The sequence below is a fragment of the Eschrichtius robustus genome, chromosome 12 (genome assembly GCF_028021215.1).
Source record: "Eschrichtius robustus isolate mEscRob2 chromosome 12, mEscRob2.pri, whole genome shotgun sequence".
NCBI classification, from domain to species: domain Eukaryota; kingdom Metazoa; phylum Chordata; class Mammalia; order Artiodactyla; family Eschrichtiidae; genus Eschrichtius; species Eschrichtius robustus.
The window spans coordinates 9,917,951-9,936,692 of NC_090835.1; the positions used below are offsets into that span (position 1 = coordinate 9,917,951).

The 18,742-nt window shown below is 37.2% G+C and overlaps 1 pseudogene; it reads right to left on the reverse strand.

The window, feature by feature from the left end:
- LOC137773992 (cytochrome c oxidase subunit 3-like) overlaps window positions 1–18,444 on the reverse strand; it is a 33,406-nt pseudogene extending 14,962 nt beyond the window's left edge.
- Window positions 18,445–18,742: the final 298 nt, after the last annotated feature.

The window sequence follows — 18,742 nt, forward strand, 5'->3', positions numbered from 1 at the left end:
TATTAAAAAAAAAAAGGGAACAGATGATTCGTGTTACTTGAAGGGGTGGATATAAAAATTCTCCAGCTATTTCTTGCACATCACAGCCATGGAAAAGGTTTCAAGAAAGAATGGAAGCAGAAATGAATAATTTTGGACTTAGATCTTGCCTCTACTGCTCTCTCAAGAAGGGCACATAATAAGAATGTTTTTCCTTTCATCTCAGAGTTCTGGCAAATGTTTCAGAAAATGAGAATTAATCCAATTGCTAAGAAACAGTTTTTAGTCATAAAAAACATGGAAAGCAATTTTTATGAGCATTCTGAATGATTTTTTTGATGTCGATAATATTGAAGATGGAAAAAATAGCAAATTAAATCTCTACTTCCTTTGTAATTAGCTACATTTAAAGACCAATGTACCTCTTATAGAAGCACGTATACTTTGATAACTGCACATCCTTCAAAGAGTAGTTTCTGATAGATTGAACTGTATAATAATTCTGCTACAGGATTCCTTTTTCACTAAACAATTTTATGTAATTTTGAACATGCTTATTCACCATTATGCCTAAAAACTAATTCACACTGTAGCTCCATTTTCATGTGCAAGATTTCAGCTTTTAAGATAATCATTTGCAAGTTTAAGCAAGGTCTTGTACAAACCTCAAAAGTCAGTTTGGGCTGTGTCACGTGTCAGATTTAAATTCTACATGCATAAACTTCACACTCACCTACATGATTCAATACACTTTCTTTTAAAGATGGACACTAGTACCTTAACTGTTAGATGGAAACATTAACACATTATATTTATAAGAGATGCCTAGACATAGAGTCAGGGGCTCATGTCATGATTGAATGAGATACAAGACTCTCACCTTAAGAGAGAGGAATGGTGGTCCAGATGATGTCAAATAAACTAAGGCTAATTGTGAGGCAGAAATGGGTATTTCTTTTTACTAGCTAAACTAGCTCCACCATCTGGAGGGTACAGCCAGTTCCCAGTGGAGTTCAATCACCAGTTTTTGAATGAAATGATTCTATTTTTCATTTGGGGGAATTTTCCTTGTTCAAATATTATACATAAAGTAAGGCTATTTTGATATTCTTAAGCAGCTCACTATTTTAAATTTGCATGGTTCAATTTAACAAAGTGTGGCTCCACCACTCCACCATGAGGCAGATCGAGGTGTCTAGCACATGGAAGATTCTCTCACTTAATAAATGACCTTTCTGTAGCCATCCTCATTCATGTTCTGGGACACTGATCTCCTTGCACACATCATCGTGGAGAAGTAGAAATATTTTATACTAGAATACATTATTTTTTGGCCTTGCCCCTACTAACTCATATTTAATGTATCCTTTCGGTATCAGGTCAACTACGTGAGATCCACACAGAGCAGATATCTAATTTTATTCCTGTGCTTCTAAACAGACGGCATGGGAGAACGGCCATCTATGAGAGCAGCTCTTCAGACTTCATATTTCACACTTTAGTTTCAAAGAATGTCTCTAGTTCTACACATTTGGAATGCACCTAAAAGAGGCATGAAGAATGATTGAACCCTACGACATTTCCTTTGGAGTATTTTTGGGCTGTCTGGAAGGACAACAGAGATTACATACTGAATGTAGTCCATTCAGTTTTACAACTGAAGTTCCTTAAGCCCAAAGAGGTAGACTTAATTATCCTCCAAAATGTCTAATCCTGTAGGCTAGAGCCCAGTATACTGAATCCTTAACTGATTTCTTAACTCCAAGTAGTTAATGTGGTGTGTGCCACTCTGCGCAGTTATTTATTAACTGGCGGTCACTGCATGAGGCTCAATACAAGATGCAGTAGACAAAGGACAAACTCCTTTTCAATTCTTTTGGTCAAGATCTTCCCGTGTGTAGTCAGCTCACTCCAGTTTGTAATCTAGCTCTGCCACTTACTAACTGAACAAGTTTCTTAGCCTAATCATGTATCTCTTTTTCTCATCTGTAAAATGGAGAATTTAGAAACAACTTCTTAGCACGTGTGGTGTGAGGGCTCAGTAAGAGTGAACATGAAATGCTTAGCATAGAAAATGCACAATAATTTTTAGCCATTGTGATTTGTTTTATCATTATTAGTCCAGTCTATTTATAAATAAATAAATAAATATAGTAGAACTTTCTTGAGAACACTTTGTGCCCTTTCTGTAACTAACTTGCTAGTCTTCATTTCTTTCCCTTTCTTCTGCATAATAAAAAATGTAGTCTGAAAACATACTATTTGTCTAAATTGCATGGGCCTAAACAGTGTAAAATTTTCCAAGAACTGTGCATGGGGATTTAATTGTATGACATCCAATAAAACCTAAGCAAGAGAATAAAGCAGCAATGTAATGGGGGGGGGGGGGAAATGCACCCAGAAAGAGATGACCAAAATATTTCCTTCACTGTTTCATATTGATTTTTATCAAATGGCTCCTGAGTTCTCTAGGAAAGTCCTGGTAAATATCTCTGTTGATGACTATTAAGTTCCCTTTACAGTAGAAATACTAAATAAATGGCCTAACAAGAAATGATAAAGCTATTGTTTATTGTTCTAAAAATAGAGTTTTAGAACCCTCTAAGGAAACTATTTCCTGTGGAAAATGATGGCTTCATGAAAATCTTAAGCATGAATTCAATCAATAACGTGCATACTTCTACAAAGTATGTAATTATTCATATGTAATATATACAACACAACACATATGCATGCCGAAATAAAGAAAACTGCTGGGGTTGTTTGTTTCTTGTTGCCTTTCTGCTTCCTTGTTTGTTTTTAATAAAACCCTGTGTTCAAGTACAAGAGCTACCTAGAATTGTGTACAATAAAGTGGAAGAAAATGGCGGCATAAAGAGAAATCAAAGCAATGGATAGTTGCTTTGGATAAGTTAAACAATTGTGTTAAACAATTGTGAATTATTAACATCAACTGTCTTAACATTTGAAAAATGTTCTTAATAACCAAGTCACTTATTTCCACCTCTCACAGCCATTCTAGAATAAAGTTTTAGAGCACAAGGCCCCAGGTTCAGACTTCAGGTTCCATGCTAGTTCAACTACTTTCTGCAACAAAGTCTCAGTTTCCTCATCTTTAAAGTGAGATCAATATTAGTATATATCTTGTAAAATGATTAGCACATAATTAAGCATGCAAATACACATATAAACTGATTTTGTTTTTCCAGGCAATGTTCAAATGGTATTTGCTCAGCAAAAGTCAACTGGTTTTAAAATTAACCCAAACCAATTATTTTTTCTGTCTTCTATTCTGCTTGGCTATTCAGAGTGTGAAATTTTGCACACATTAGACATTTAAGATTTAATTCATTACAATTAATTATTTTTGCTACTTCTTCCTTATGTAGAAGCTGAGAGTGAATTTATTTATACATATGCATTTATGTATTTATTTTTACTTTTCTTCCCACGCTGTCCTGCTTCTCCTATTACTCACATAAACCTTGGGGATCTGCCTCCTTTGCTATCTCTGTAAGATTCTACTGGTGTCAGGCAGGATTTCTCAACCTCTATACTATTGCTATTTGATGCTCTATAATTCTTTGTTGATGGGCTATCTTATGCATTATAGGATGGTTAGCAGTATCCTTGGCCTCTACCCAAAATATCCCCACCCCCTTGTGACAATCAGCAATGTCTCCAGATGGTATTAAATATCCCATGGGAAAAATGCCCCTGAGAACTACTACAGTAACATACTGGTTAACCATATGCTTTAGAGTTAGAAAGTCAGTTCTACCCCCTGTTTCTGACAACAGCAGACATTCAATAATAACTTGTGAAAATTAAGGCTGAAACCTATACAAATCATTTCACCTCTTCAGTCCTTATTTTCCTGGTCTCTAATATGAGAATAATGAAGAACCTATTTTAGAGAGTTGTTTGGATGGTCTTAAAACAGGATTTAAACAGATAATATGTGTTAGCTACTGAGTTTAGTTTGGGTATCTGAAGCGGAAATCAGATGGGATTGAACTTGCAAGGACTGAATTGGGGGAAATGCCTGTGTGAGAGATAAAGGGCCAGGACCTGGGAAAGTGGAGTCACTGGAACATCATGCAAGTCTGACTCTGGAAGCATGGCTGGGTGGAAATGCCCCTAACTGCAATATACTCTAAGAAGTCTCAGCAAGACCGGGGGGTGTCCTGGAGCCATACTCAGCCCTTATAGGGGTTCCGCCTGCCTTCGAATCCCTGCCATGCTCAGTCCTTCACTGAGAGTCACCCATTGTAGCAGTCGGTGCAACCACTACAATGGATATAAAAGCTCAGGAGCCGGGGTCCTTGGTAAGTTATGCTCCTTGTAACTGGAGGTCTGCCAGGTGCATGCTCATGGATGCCATGTACTTTACACAATTTTTCAGCTAGATTAAGGCCTTATTATTTTTTTTTAATTATTATTACTATTTTAATTACAATTACTAGTCCTACTCATCTGCCAATGACACTATGCGGCAGCCCCAATGTCCCAGCCCTCTTCTGAAATTCCATAGCACGTACTATTTGAATCACCTTCTTGGCATTCATTAGACATCTCTATAAGGACAGCTAGTAGGAATCCCAAAACTAACATATCCAAAACAGCACACTCTCAATTCCCCCACCCTGGCCCAAACACTTCCTTCCCACTCATTACCAGTTCATAAATGGGCCCCATCATACAGCCAGTTGCTCAAGCCAAAACTTAATTCACAGACTCATCTTTGGCTCCTCTCACAGGCCACACCCTATTCATAAGTGAATCTTGTCGCTTGGCCTTTAAAATAGAGTCTAAATCCAACTACTTCTCTGTTCTCCATGTTCGGTCCCTCATTCCATCTGCCCATCATCATTTCTCTCCCTCTCCTCTCCAGAGTGAAAATTTGCATGGAGAAATAATAAATAACTAAACTGCTTGGGTCTAAGGCCTGATATTGTTGCCTAAGCCAGAAGCTGGCAAACTTTTTCTTAAAGGGCTAGATAGTAATAAATATGTTCAATTTTGCAGGTCAACAGGCAAAACCAAAGAAACTATGTAGGTACCTATATAACCATTTAAAAATGTGAAAATCAATTTTAGCTCTCAGACTAAACAAGAAGAAGTCAGCGGGCTAGATTTGGTTGTGGGCAATTGTTTGCCAACCACTGGCCTAAACCGTCATCTCTCAACAAACAGGTCATCTGCCTTCCTCCTCGACCTCCAACACGATCCTCCAGGGAAGAGCCGGACGATTTTTTCACAACGTAAATAAAATTATTTCACCCTGTTTCCCTCAACTTTTCCATAGCTCCTTGTAACCACTGTTATGAACTATGAAATTCTTGCCTTGGCCTGCAGGGCTCTGTAGGTCTGTCTCCCCCACCTCACTCCGTCTGTCTGATTTCATGCCCCCTTGCACTGCCTCCTGATTTGCATCCAGTAGGTACACTGGGTCTTGGGGTTCCTCAATGCTGCTCACATGTTCTGCCTCAGGGTCTTTGCTCTAGTGCCTTCCTCTGCTCTTCTCTGATAGAGCCACCTCACATTGTGTCTCTTCTAAAAGAGAAGGCTCTCCTTAAGGCGCTAGCCAAAATGTCACTGTCCTATCACCTTCTCCCCTCTTACTCTGCATTGTATTTCTTCATAACACTTATTATTGCCAGGTAGTATGTTCATTTGTTGGTACTCTGCCTCCTCCACTAGAATTTTAGCTGCAAAAATACAAGGATTTGACAGTTCAGAGGACATCTGCATGCCAAGAAGAGTTCCCGGCACTGACTAGAAAGTGCTCCAATATTTTTTTAATAAACAAATAACTAGGGTTTTATGACTTTTTAACAATTCACTGCATTGTCTAGGTTAATGCCAAGCACCTTCAGGGTTTGAGTCCCATCTTTCATTTCTCTCTATTCTGTTAACTCTTCTGTCTTGTACATAATTGGTACTAAATGTTTATCAACATTAAGCTCACAGAATATGCCTCACAGTTATTTTCTTTCTTTCAGTAAAATAGATATATTTCTTTTTCTGTCAATAGAAAAACAAGTCTTTATTGTTTTCTTCTGATAATAAAACTAGTACACACTGACAAAGAAAATGTATAAAAATAAAATATAGAAGAATTTAAAATGCCCTAAAATCCCATCCAAAGATATAATCAGTGAATTGGTTGATCTAGTCCTTTTGTGTTTTTCTGTGCACAAATTATATCGTTTTTATTTGAATAAGAATGGGATAATACTCTCCATAATGCCTTAATACTTTATGGACTTTCTTTTTAGTTAATACTAGGTCTTTGATATTTTTCCATGCCAAGAAATTAGAATCTGAGATTTTGCCTTGAAAAATAAACAAGGAAATATAAAAGAGCCACTAATTAGGATACTTTTAGATTAAATTAGTGCAGATTGACAAGTATGGAATTTTCAGGGAGCAAGAGCAGATGACGTTTGGGAGCCCGCGTGGCTAAATGGTGAAGTCTAGATGGAGCTGAGAGAAAAATGTCATCTGCAGGTTAACAGACCACCTAAAAGATGCAGATTAACAGTCTGAATTCCACATGAGCAGCAATGAGATCAAGCAGTATAATAAAAAAAGTAGCAAAGTTACAACAGAACAATCAAATGGGTATGCTTTTTGGCAATAACTGTGAAACGTCTGGAAATGAGAAAGCGGGAACAGCTAGTGGCTGCTATATAAAGAGAAAATAAACAAGATTAAACAGCTCAAGTTAGAGCATGATGACTTCTTTAACAATCTGGAAAGGGTTTTGAGGAACATTTAACCAAATACAGATACTTTATGTGCAAAATTAAGGTTAGAAAACTTGTTTTCTGGTTAACGTGAAGATACACATTTCAAACGCCATGTTACTGCATTGTATAACCTAAATTATTATTGCTATTACCACCTTTTCTAGTATCCTTAATTTTAGTTAGAGATGTCAAACATTTTCACAAGACAGAAGTGATGCACCAACAAAATAAAGTAATATAAAAAGATTTTCACTATTTTTTTAAATGGGGTTGTTCAAATGGAATCATTTCTTGCTTGTACGGAGTTATTAGGGTTTATACTGACCAATCTTCTTGCTGTGCATTTTTTAAAAAATTTCAATTACTTTCTGCTCAGATGTTGAGTTTTTAACTAGATTTCATCTCTGTTCAGTTGTGATTCTGAGTGATTCTAGTGTAATCCTTTGAGCCAAAAGCTACTGCTGCTAAGGCAATACTTATGATATACCCATAACCCCCATTTCAGATGCAGCTGCTTCTCTTTATTTATTCCTCCCTTGGCTGTTGGAGTTGTGGGGAAACACTCTGAGTCCCTTTAAATGAAGGCATGCTTACCATGTGTGGAACCATACATCAAACTCTTCAGCACACACTTATCAAAGGTGGTTTTACGCTTTATTACATGATATCTTATAAAAGCTATTCATTTCCCTAAGTTCATTCTGGCTACCTTGAAATTGAAATGTCTTCTCCATGGACAATCCAATGAGTTTGACGGTAAAGTAAAGGCAAAATATACTAGCTTAGCATTCATACATGTAAGACATTCTCACCCTGCATCCCTTATGTTTCTCAATGGCAATGATTGCTTTTTTGGATTATCCCCTGAATTTCAGTAACATAAGTTATACGGAATCTGATTTTGTGTGGAACTCTCACTTGTGGCTATATACAATAATTATTACTTACACTTATACCGTACTGAGTACACATGAGACACTATTTTAAGCACTTTACACATATTAATTTACTAAGTCCTTAGAACAAAAATAGATATTATTATCCCCATCTCAGATGAGGAAGCTGAGGCTCAGAGAAGTTAAGTAACTTGCTCAAAGCCATAAAGGCAGCGAACGGCAGAACCAAAAAACGAACAAGGCAATCTGGCTCCACTGTCCATTTTCTTAATCATTATGTTCTATTGCTTCTTATTAAATTAACGGATCTTATTAGCCATCGGCATCTCTTAGCTGCTGCAAGATTATTAACCCAGGGCCAATAAAAGACTCATGTGTAGCAAGGGAAAATAGAAATTGGCCCCGCTTGTAAGATGATCTCAAGGCATCAAGGATTAGTTTCCTTGAGGCAACAACTGTGTTTAATATTATTGGTGCCTGGCCCATGGCAGGAACTCAGTTAAAGGAGAATGAATCCGTTCAGTTACCAAGCATGCAGTAAGTGCCTGTTTTGTTTAAGGATTGTGCTAAGCCATTGTCAAGATAAGCCAAAGGATGTCTCTACCCTTGAGGAGTTTACATTCCAGTCAAAGAAGACCAACGATAAATAAAGAAAAAACCTCAATATAGACCACACCATGAACACTGATTGCATCTTCATTTTTCAATTAAATCATTGGTGTGGTCTTTCTAGAAGGACCCCTTTTTATGAATCAAGATACTTATTTTCTCACCTTACCCCTATTTCTAAATAGCTGTGCTTCATTTAAAAGTTTACTTTTACCCTTAAAGAGTCCACATCTCAGGTTCTCTTTTTCACCTAAAAATCATAGTCTTTCTCACCTTGCAGGGGTTATATGGGGATTGCAAAAATTATTAGGTATGAAGGTGCTTAGAAAACATAAATGTGGCTATAGAGGGCATAGCAGTAAAACCTATCATGAATAATAACTCTTCTCACTTTTTACACTCCCAAAATGATCTCTCACCACTTTTCTTCCCACTATCTGGGAAGATATGGTCCAGAAGAACAAGATCCTTTTGAGTTAATGCACCTCCTACAAAGCTTAATAATCCTGATAATCGGCAATGATGAGAATAGATGCTTTCCCAAGGTCGTTCAAAAGAAGTCTCTTAGAGACCGTTGATTTCATTTCATACTGTCACTTAGAGTCTCATTAGTATGTCCCTTTATCCATCAACTTCCTTGATATTCCATGACAACAGAATAATTTACAGCAACCCTTTGTCTGACTCACAATGAATTCAAATTCACTGGAGGCATTTCATTTAGTGCTCTTGTCAAAACACTTCTGGAAACAGAACTGTCTCCACCTGACCCCAAAATCTTTCATATGCCACTACTTTACAAATGACACTTTAATCCTCTTAACTTTTGCAAAGCATCTGCAGATTCTTCGATTTATTTGTTCAACTCCATGAAGGCTTACTATGTGCAGGGCACAGATCTGGGGGTGGGGGAAACAAGGAAGACAGTATGGTCCTGCCTAACACGCACCTAACCAGAACAAGCTGAGGCAGAGGTGCTGAGGAGGGACTGACAGTAATTCTCAAAGTGTGATCCCCACACTTTGTGGATCATAGGCAGCTTAAAATTATATCATTTAATTCATTTAATTAAAGAATGGATGTTGGGCAATCAAGCTGGAAAGTAGACATCACTTTCTCTATGACAAAAAGATAGCAGGTGTCTTACATTGGGGAAAATTGTTCATACAAAGTCCTTTTACCAACACTACCTGAGCTTCACCTTGTATCAGGAGCTGAAGTGGGTATTGCGGCATACTCAAAAAATTTATAGTCTAATTCAATGCAATACAACAGATTTAGACATAAAATGCTATGGGAGCCCAGGGAATGGTCATCTAAGCTGCCTGAAAATGTTAGGCTGGTCAGAAAAGTTGTCCCAAGGGAGTGAAAACTGAGCTTGGGAAAGAGGCAGCTATAGGAACAACGGTTTAATCTTATCCTCTATTTCAACTCTTCTAAAATTATTTTGTCTTCATTCTGGGCTTATTTACGAGACTGAAGACCAAAGGAAAGAAGTCTTTGGAAGGGAGAGAGAACTAACTCCTGACTTCTAAATATTGAACACCGACACATTTTAAAACTATTTTCCACATCCTCTTACATTTTCACCTTTTTATCTTCCCCAAAATACTGTCTTTGAAGAGAATGACAGTCAGAAAAGGGATTAAATAGCACACTTTTTTCAGTCTACTGATACCCACGTCAGTAGAAGACTACAGGGTGCAATATAAATCAGCTGTTGGTTTGAGTTATGGGAAAGAGTTGGTGCTGTTTATATATCTTAGATATCAATAAAACGGTCAAAAGGAGATGATCAAAGTAAATATTACAGTGATAATATATTTGCCAGAGTCTAGTCTCCAACCTGCATGCTATCTGCTTGCCTTTTCACACAAACAAATAGAGAAAATCACAAGCAAAGCCTCTGAAGCTACAAAGTTTCTTATGAGGCTCCGTTCCCCAGCCAGCAATCCTACTCCAGCTCTCACAAAAGCAGCCCTGGGAAGATGCCCAGGGTGTAACAAGGGGAGCCAGGAGGAAAGGAGATATACGTTTAAGGTAGGCAACCACAGAACCCCTGCAAACACTGAGACAGAACCACTCAAGGGAGGGCAGTCTTGGCAAAAGAGAAACCCCCCCTTCAGGTGTCACAGAAACTTACACGGGGGCGAAAAAGAAAGATACAGACGGACGGGAAACAAACACATTTCTCTGATATGCTGGCCTCAACTCCTTCAGGCAAGTTTAACAGGGTAAAATTGTGGCTGAGAACTCAGGTCCGCTGACTATACAGTGACAAATACTGGGAAACTGTACAGGGCAGGGTGCTCACAAATTGTGATTGACCAGTAAGACTTTCCTGATTTTGGTCTATTTACATATCATCTTTATTACCAATTCTTTTTTAAACCAGGCTCATTCCTTATTGAATTGACTTAAGTATTGATATATTTAAAGAAAAACACTTCATATTTTCATACACTTGATTTCTATAAAGGAAAACCTGTATCACCTGGCATAAATGAAAGACAATTCTAAAACTAAAGGCAATGAAAGGAAAATGGTGTTCGGCGTCTACCTGCCCACAGAAGGCTCAGGCCCTGGTCATTAAAGAGAGGTTCGCCCTCCATCCCCTTTCACCAGCGACCTGCTGGTCAATGCATAGCAACTGCCTGAGACAGGAGGGTGGCCACTGTAGCATTTTATGATTTCTGTGGTGTAAATACTCCTACCATAGCCAATTTCAAGTTCCCAAGGTGACGGACATTACTGAACATAAATGGGAGGAGATGCAAGCAATCAGCTTTTGTGATGTCTACAAGGCAGCTTCAACACACCAGTGCCTTGAAGTAATCAGAAGCGCCGAAAGAAAACTGAAACGAACATTTTCCTTATTGTATGTTTCCATGTAATTTAATTCCATTCTAGTATCATACTCCCAATCCTGTTACTCTATCACCAATGGTATGTATGCCATTTTGGAAAATATAAGTCTTAGGTAACCCCCTTCTGTTTCACGGCCTGATTTCTCAGGTACAGTTGTATATGACGCTTGGTCTACTTTCTCTGTTATATTAAATTTGATCTATCTGTAAATAGTACATAACAAATAAAGATAAAAATGTTGTAGGAATAAGCATGTATTTTAACTTTGTGAATACAATATAAACACAAACTAAAAGGAAAAACTACGCTAATGTCTTTAATCTGAACTCTTCTTCTATGGAAAGGAAATGGGGCTCTGTTCTCTGAATTTATCAGAAATTTTCAAAATGTTGGCACGAGACAAAAGATATGTACATATTTTATTCTTGTTCAGTTTCCCCACTTATATTGTGCATCCTCTTTAGACTTCTTTGTACCCTTCCAGCTACTTTTCCTATTGTTTATAGACAGAAAGTAAATTTTAAGAGAGTTTTATTTTGATGAATCCTGATGGCATTTTCAGGCAGCAGAGATACAGGCACCAAACGACACAGCTGAGAATAATGAAGCTCTTACATTAAATCAAAAGGCTCGTGATTTCATGTCAACAATGCAGATTCAGCAACTAAGACCCTGAAAGCATCTATATAGAATTCAAATGACTAAAAGCAGAGATGGAAAACGTCCTGAATTTCTTCAGAATGCCACATCAAATCAAATAAGATGAAAATTACCAAATTTTTAAGAATGTGATGTTCTTTTACAGGATAAAGATTCAATGCTATCCAGAAATGAGATGTGAACATTCAGAATACAGGAGGGTATAACTTTGTCCTGTCACTTCCATTTTATGAATTTATGTAGAGATTAAATTATTATAGCCTGCTTCAGCTCCCAACCAGTTCCTCAGAAATAGAGGAGAAATTTAAGGGTTATTTATGGGGGCATTTACATCGACAGAGAGAAGGCATAATTTGTCAGGGGAGACTCTTTTACTTTCTTATTCTACGTAACGCTCAACTGAGCTGACATTTTAGCAAGTTCAAAGGCTTAGCTGTTTAAAGAAAGGTTCTGCATTTCAAAAAAATGAGGAAGGAGATTGTGAATAATGCTATTTGGGTCTTCTCCCTCATCCTCATCTTCCCTGACCACAGACGTTGTCTGCTGCTGATAACCACAAAAACCTCCTCTCAGGCTGAAATCCATGGGGCCCAGGCTTCCCCCGTCTCTCCACAATAGATAATAAGCTATCCGCTGAGACTTGATAATATTACCCATTAAATATGTCTTCCATTTCTTGTATCCTCTCTATTTTCTAGTAACATTCCTTTAGTCAGACCTTCATCATTTCTTGCCTAAACTACTTCACTCCAGTTTTAGCCACTACAAACTCCCACAGTGATAGCTCTGAATGCCAAGTCTGACTGTGTTATTCTCCTGCAGAGAGGACCTCCACATCAGCATGATTTCCAACTGCCTAGAGATGACATTCAAGGCCACGGTGAACTGGTCTCTGCCTACCTCTCCAGCATCATCTCTTGCCATTCCTCCCTTGAACTTTATCCTGCAACAGGGCTGGTTTTCCTGCCTCTGTGTCCTTGTTCATATTACTCCCTTGTCTGTGAGGCTCTTTCCCTCCCCTTCGACCCCAATTAGTAATAAAAATAAGAATAGTTTATACCGATACTATACTTACTACACTCCAGGTACTGTTCTAAACATTTCATTTAATACTCAATCAACACTGACAGGCATGAACTATTTTAAACACAACATTAAAATCACATATTTATTGTATACATATAGCTGATTCACTTTGCTGTACAGTAGAAACTAACACAATATTGTAAAGCAACTATACTCCAGTAAAAATGAAAAAAAAAAAAAAAAAAAGAAGTCTGTCCAAACTGAAAAAAAACCCCACTATTTTAAACACTGAGGTTAAGTAACTTGCCTGTGGTCATGCAGCTAGTAAGTTTTAGATTCTGGGCTTCAATACTAGTGCTCTACCACTCTGCAATATTCTGTCTTTACCGTAGTTAAGTCCAATCCAGCTCTTCAGACTCAGTCACCATCTCCAGCAAGGTTCCCCCTTTTCTACTCTCCAGATGGGAGTGTATGTTCCGCCTCTTTGCTCATGTAAGTCTTTCTATAAATTCATTTGCCACATTGTATTATCATTAATCATTAATGTGTCTCTCTACCCTTTGAGATTATCAGTGACCACGGCTGATTTATTTTTATATCCCAATGTCTGTCCCTCAATAAACGTAAGTTGAACATAAATGTAAATAAATATTTTACATTACAGAAAAATATCAGAGGATTATAAGGCACTTCAGGACATGACATTTACATGTAGTTCTCTCTTCCACTATTTTCTATACAAATATGACCCGTATTGCATACATCCAGAGCTCAAGCAAATATCTACTGAGGGAATAACAAGGTCCATGATGGGATTTTAATGAAAACTACAGTCTTTGCAGTAAATAGTGAGGCTATTCTAAAATAAAGAAATACAGTAACAAATTAAATCAAGATAGACCGGAGCCTCTGGGTTAGATATATCTGGTGTACAAATTAAATATCTGGAGGATTTATTAGCTGACCTATGTAAATGGGCAAATTCAAAAGTTCTGTTTCAAATATAAATAGGTAAGCCTGCAGAAAACTGTGATTTAATAACTGCAGTTTAGAAAACAATTCTATTATAAATGAAGTATTTTCTGCCACTTTAAAATAGAGTTGTTTGTATCTAACGAGGCTGTTGACTTTTGTATATTAATTTTGCTCCCAGGCAGCATTCTGAGTCCCAGCTGACTCTCTTGCATCGTTCCATTATGTCAGATCTTTTGCAAATAATGATAACATTATCTGGTTCTTCCCAATTTTTAATGCCACATTTATATTTTTGACAGAGGACATTCTTGTCTTCTTCCTAGCTTCAGTGGAGAGTTATAATATTTTTCCAATAGGCCAAATATAGGCGTTGGGGGAATACATACTTGCATATGCATATATTAATTTTCTATTTTTTGATTTAAGTGTCCAAAGCATTGACTTTCATTCCACCTGTTTACAATATAAACATTTGAGGTTACATATACTTTTTCTGAGCACTCTTTTAGTTGTATCTCATACGTTCCCTTATATAGTGTTTTCTTTGTCATTATTTTTTATATATCCTGACTTCTTTATTTTGATTTCTTTGCTGATCTAAATTAAGAAACATGCTCTCCTGATCTCTCTCTCTCTCCGTCTATCAATACCCATCTACCTATGTTACCTATTTTTTCTCTCCCTCTTGCTCTCTCTCATTTATTTTACCAGGTGGTCAGCCATTATTTTGAATTTTGATCTTCATTTCTAGTTTAACTGCATTGGGGTTAGACATAGTTGTCTATAATAGGTCTATATTTAGAATTTCTTCTTTTAATAAATATTTAATTGGCACAGGGTCTAGATACTGTTCCATTTAAATTATATCGACTTCACCAATTTGCCACTTAGTCACTTACCTTTTGTACACCTGATCTTTCATGGCCTGAGATAGATAAATTACTCCCTCCTATAACCAAAGTGTTTTGTCTAGTTTTTCATTGTTTACTGTATTTTTTATGAACCACATTAACTGAAATTTTGTTTCCCTTGTGCATTATTAGCTTCTTAGGGCTGCTGCAACAAAGTATCGTAAACTCGGTCATTTAGAACAAAATTAATTTACTGTCTTTCAGTATGGGAGGCTAGAAGTCCAAAATTAAGGTGTCCACAAGGCCATGTTCTCTCTGAAGACTCTAGGGGAGGATCCTTCCCTGCTTCTTCCTAACTTCTGGCAGGTGCCAGCAATCTCTGGTGTTGCTTGGCTTGTGGTGGGATAATGTCAATCTCTTCCTCCATCTTCACACATCCATCTCGCTCCATGTGTGTCTTTGTCCAAGAATCTCTCATATAAGAACACCGGTGACTGCATCAGAGCCCACCCTAATCCAGTACGACCTCATCTTAATTTGATTACATCTGCAAGACCTGATTTCCAAATAAGGTCACACATTCACATGGAGAGAGTTAGGACGTGAATGTATCTGGGCACAATTCAACTCACAACACCTTCTCTATCACAATCAAGCCTTTTTGCCCTGATTTATCTTTGCCTATATTAAGAGCACAAACCTTATTTTTCATATGTGTAAGCTCACTATGGTGTTACAATCCTTTTACTTTTAATCTTTCTGATTTAGATTTATCACATATATACAGCACTATTTGGCTTTTGCTTTGTAATAGAGACTGAGACTCTTTTCTTTCAGTAAGTGTATGCCATTTATATTAAAAATATAGGATTTATATTCATTCCAGCATCACATGTTATGTTTCCTCTTTTACTGCTTTATTTTTTCTAAGTTCTGTATAATTCTTTGCTTCATTGTGTGTGGCTTGGGTAGCTCACTATGCTTTGGAAACTTTCTATCCTGTTTTGGGACATATTAGTGTTTTATTTTATACCTACAACATAATTTATGTTTAATCTTCTATTTTGTAGACACTAGGGACAACTATGGTTTAATAAATCTCCAATTCCTTTTCTCCAACACCAGCTTAGTATATACTGCTGTAAGTATTATTTCTTCTAATGCTTACTTTACACCTTAAACTATACTCAATCCCAATTGTTTGAGTTATCAGATATAAATGAGACTTTTAGACTTCTGATTATAAAAGATGAAATAACTGATATTCTTACACAAATATCTAATTTCCCTCTCAACTTTCATTAGTTATATTTTTTCTTTGTTGTCATTTATTCACATTATAGACTGAAAATGTGATTCCAAGAGTTGTTTCTTCCTTAGTTTTCAAGTTAAATGAATCTTAGGCTCACTTCTCTCCCCCTGTTACAGTGTCTCTATTCAACTAGTGTTCAACTGAGGTTTATCTTTTAAAAGTTTCTTCAAGGTACATATATAGGAAATATATTCTTGTAATGCTTGCATGATCAAAAGTACCTGCTGTTGCCTTTCTAGTTCAACAATCTGTCTAGGTGTAACATTTTGCTCACACTTTATTTCCTGGAGGGTTGTGAATTTATCACTCTACTGCTTTCTAATGGTATATATTGTGATCCTTAAGGCCAGCCTGATATCTCTACCTTATAAGTTATTTGACCTTTTTGCTGGAATGCCCAAAGAATTATATTCTTATCTTTAAAATTCATAACTTTACTACGTTGTGTTTCAGTTTTAACTATACCTTACTGATTTTTGTTGAGGCATGATATGGTTTCAATTCTTCTTTTGTTTCAAAAATGGATTCTTGAATGATATTCTAGAAGATGTTTTCAGTTCCAACCTTAGTAGGAGGGTTTTTTTATTCAAGGATACGAAATGTATTGATATATTGGCACTGCTTTGTTTTCAGTATCTATCCTTTTTTCCTATAACCCTATTTAATATATTATCAGTTTCCAGTCTGTGTGTTCACTGTCTTGGCTTCCATAATCTTCACTGTGTTTTAAACTGTCCCTAAGGCGTTTTGTTGGCTTGGTTGTGTTCCTTCCTAAGCTCTGCCAACTCGGTTATCATCTGTCTCTGTTGGAACGTGATTATAATTTCTTACCTGAAATCATATCCCTGTATCAAATTTTTTAAAGGGCTTTTCACACTTCGGAGATATCACAGGTTCGGTTCTAGACCAAAGCAATAAAGCAAATATCTCAATAAAGCTAGCCACACAAATTTTTTTGGTTCTCCGGTGCATATAAAGGTTATGCTTACACTATACTGTAATCTATTAAGTGTGCAACAGCATTATGTCTAAAAAAACAATGTATGTACCTTAATTAAAAAACACTTTATTGCGAACCATCCTCTGAGCCTCCAGCAAGTTGTCATCTTTTTGCTGGGTGGAGGGTCTTGCCTCCATGTGGATGGCTGCTGACTGATCAGGGTGGTGGATGCTGAAGCCTGGGGTGGCCGTGGCTATGTCTTAAAATAAGACAACGATTAAGTATGCCACATCAATTACCGCTTCCTTTCATGAATGATCTCTCTGTAGCATGCAGTGCTATTTGATAGCATTTTACCCACAGTAGAACTTTTTTCAAAATCAATCCTTTTAAACCCTGTCATTGCTTTATCACTAAGTCGATGTAATATTCTAAATCCTTTATTGTCATTTCAACAGTCTTCACAGCATCTTCACTAGGAGTAGATTCCATCGCAAAAAACCACTCTCTTTGCTCATTCATAAGAAGCAACTTCTCATGAGATTGCAGCAATTCAGTCACATCTGCAGCTTCCACCTCTAATTATAGTTCTCTTGCTATTTCCACCACATCTGTAGTTTCTTCCTCCACTGAAGTCTTGAACACTTCAAAGTCATCCATGGGTTCGAATCAACTCCTTCGCTGATATTTTGACCTCTTCCTATGAATCACAAATACTCTTAATGAATCACAAATACTCTTAATACTCTTCCCATGAATCACAAATACTCTTAATAGAATGGCGAATCTTTTCCAGGAAGTTTTCAATTGACTTCGTCCATATTCATCAGAGGAATCACTATCTACGGCAGTTAGAGCCTTACAAAAAGTATTTCTTAAATAATAAGTCTTGAAAGTCAAAATTACTCCTTGATCCACAGGCTACAGAATAGACATCACCTTAGGAGGAATGAAAACAACGTGAATCTTGTTGTACATCTCCATCAGAGCTCTAGGGTGGCCAGGTGCATTGTTAATAAGCAGCAATATTTTGAAAGGAATCTTTCTTTCTGCGCAGTAGGTCACAACACTGGGCTTAAAATATTCAGTAAAACCTGTTGTCAACAGATTTCCTGTCATCTATGCTTTGTTGTTCCATTTATAGAGCACAGGCAGAGTTTACTTAGCATAATTCTTAAGGGTCCTAGGACTTTCAAAATGGTAAATGAGAACTGACTTCAACTTAAAGTCTGCAGCTGCATTAGCCCCTAACAGGAGAATCAGCCAGTGCTTTGAAGCTTTGAAGCCAAGCACTGACTTCTCCTCTCTAACTGTGAAAGCCCTAGAAGGCATCTTCTTCCAAGATAAGGCTGTTTTGTCTTCGTTGAAAATCTGTTGTTTAGTGAAGACATCTTAATTAATTATCTTTGCCAGATTTTCTGGATAACTTGCTACAGCTTCTGTATCAACACGTGCTGCTTCACCTTGTACTCTTAAGTCACGGAGACAGTTTTCTTTCCTTCAACCTCATGAACCAACCTCGGATAGCTTCAAATTTTTCTTCTGCAGCTTCCTCACCTCTCTCAACCTTCATGGAATTAAAGAGAGTTAGGGTCTTTCTCTGGATTAGGTTTTAGCTTAAGGGAATGTTGTGGCTGGTTTGATCTCCTATCCAGACCACTAAAACTTTCTACAAATCAGCAATAAGGCTGTTTCACTGTCTTATCTTTTGTGTCACTGGAGTAGCACTTTTAATTTCCTTCAAGAACTTTTCCTTTGCATTCACACTTGACCGTTTGGCACAATATGTCTAGATTTGACCTATCTCAGCTGTCAACGTGCTTTCCTCCCTGAGGCTAATCATTTCTAGCTTTTGATTTAAGGTGAGAGGC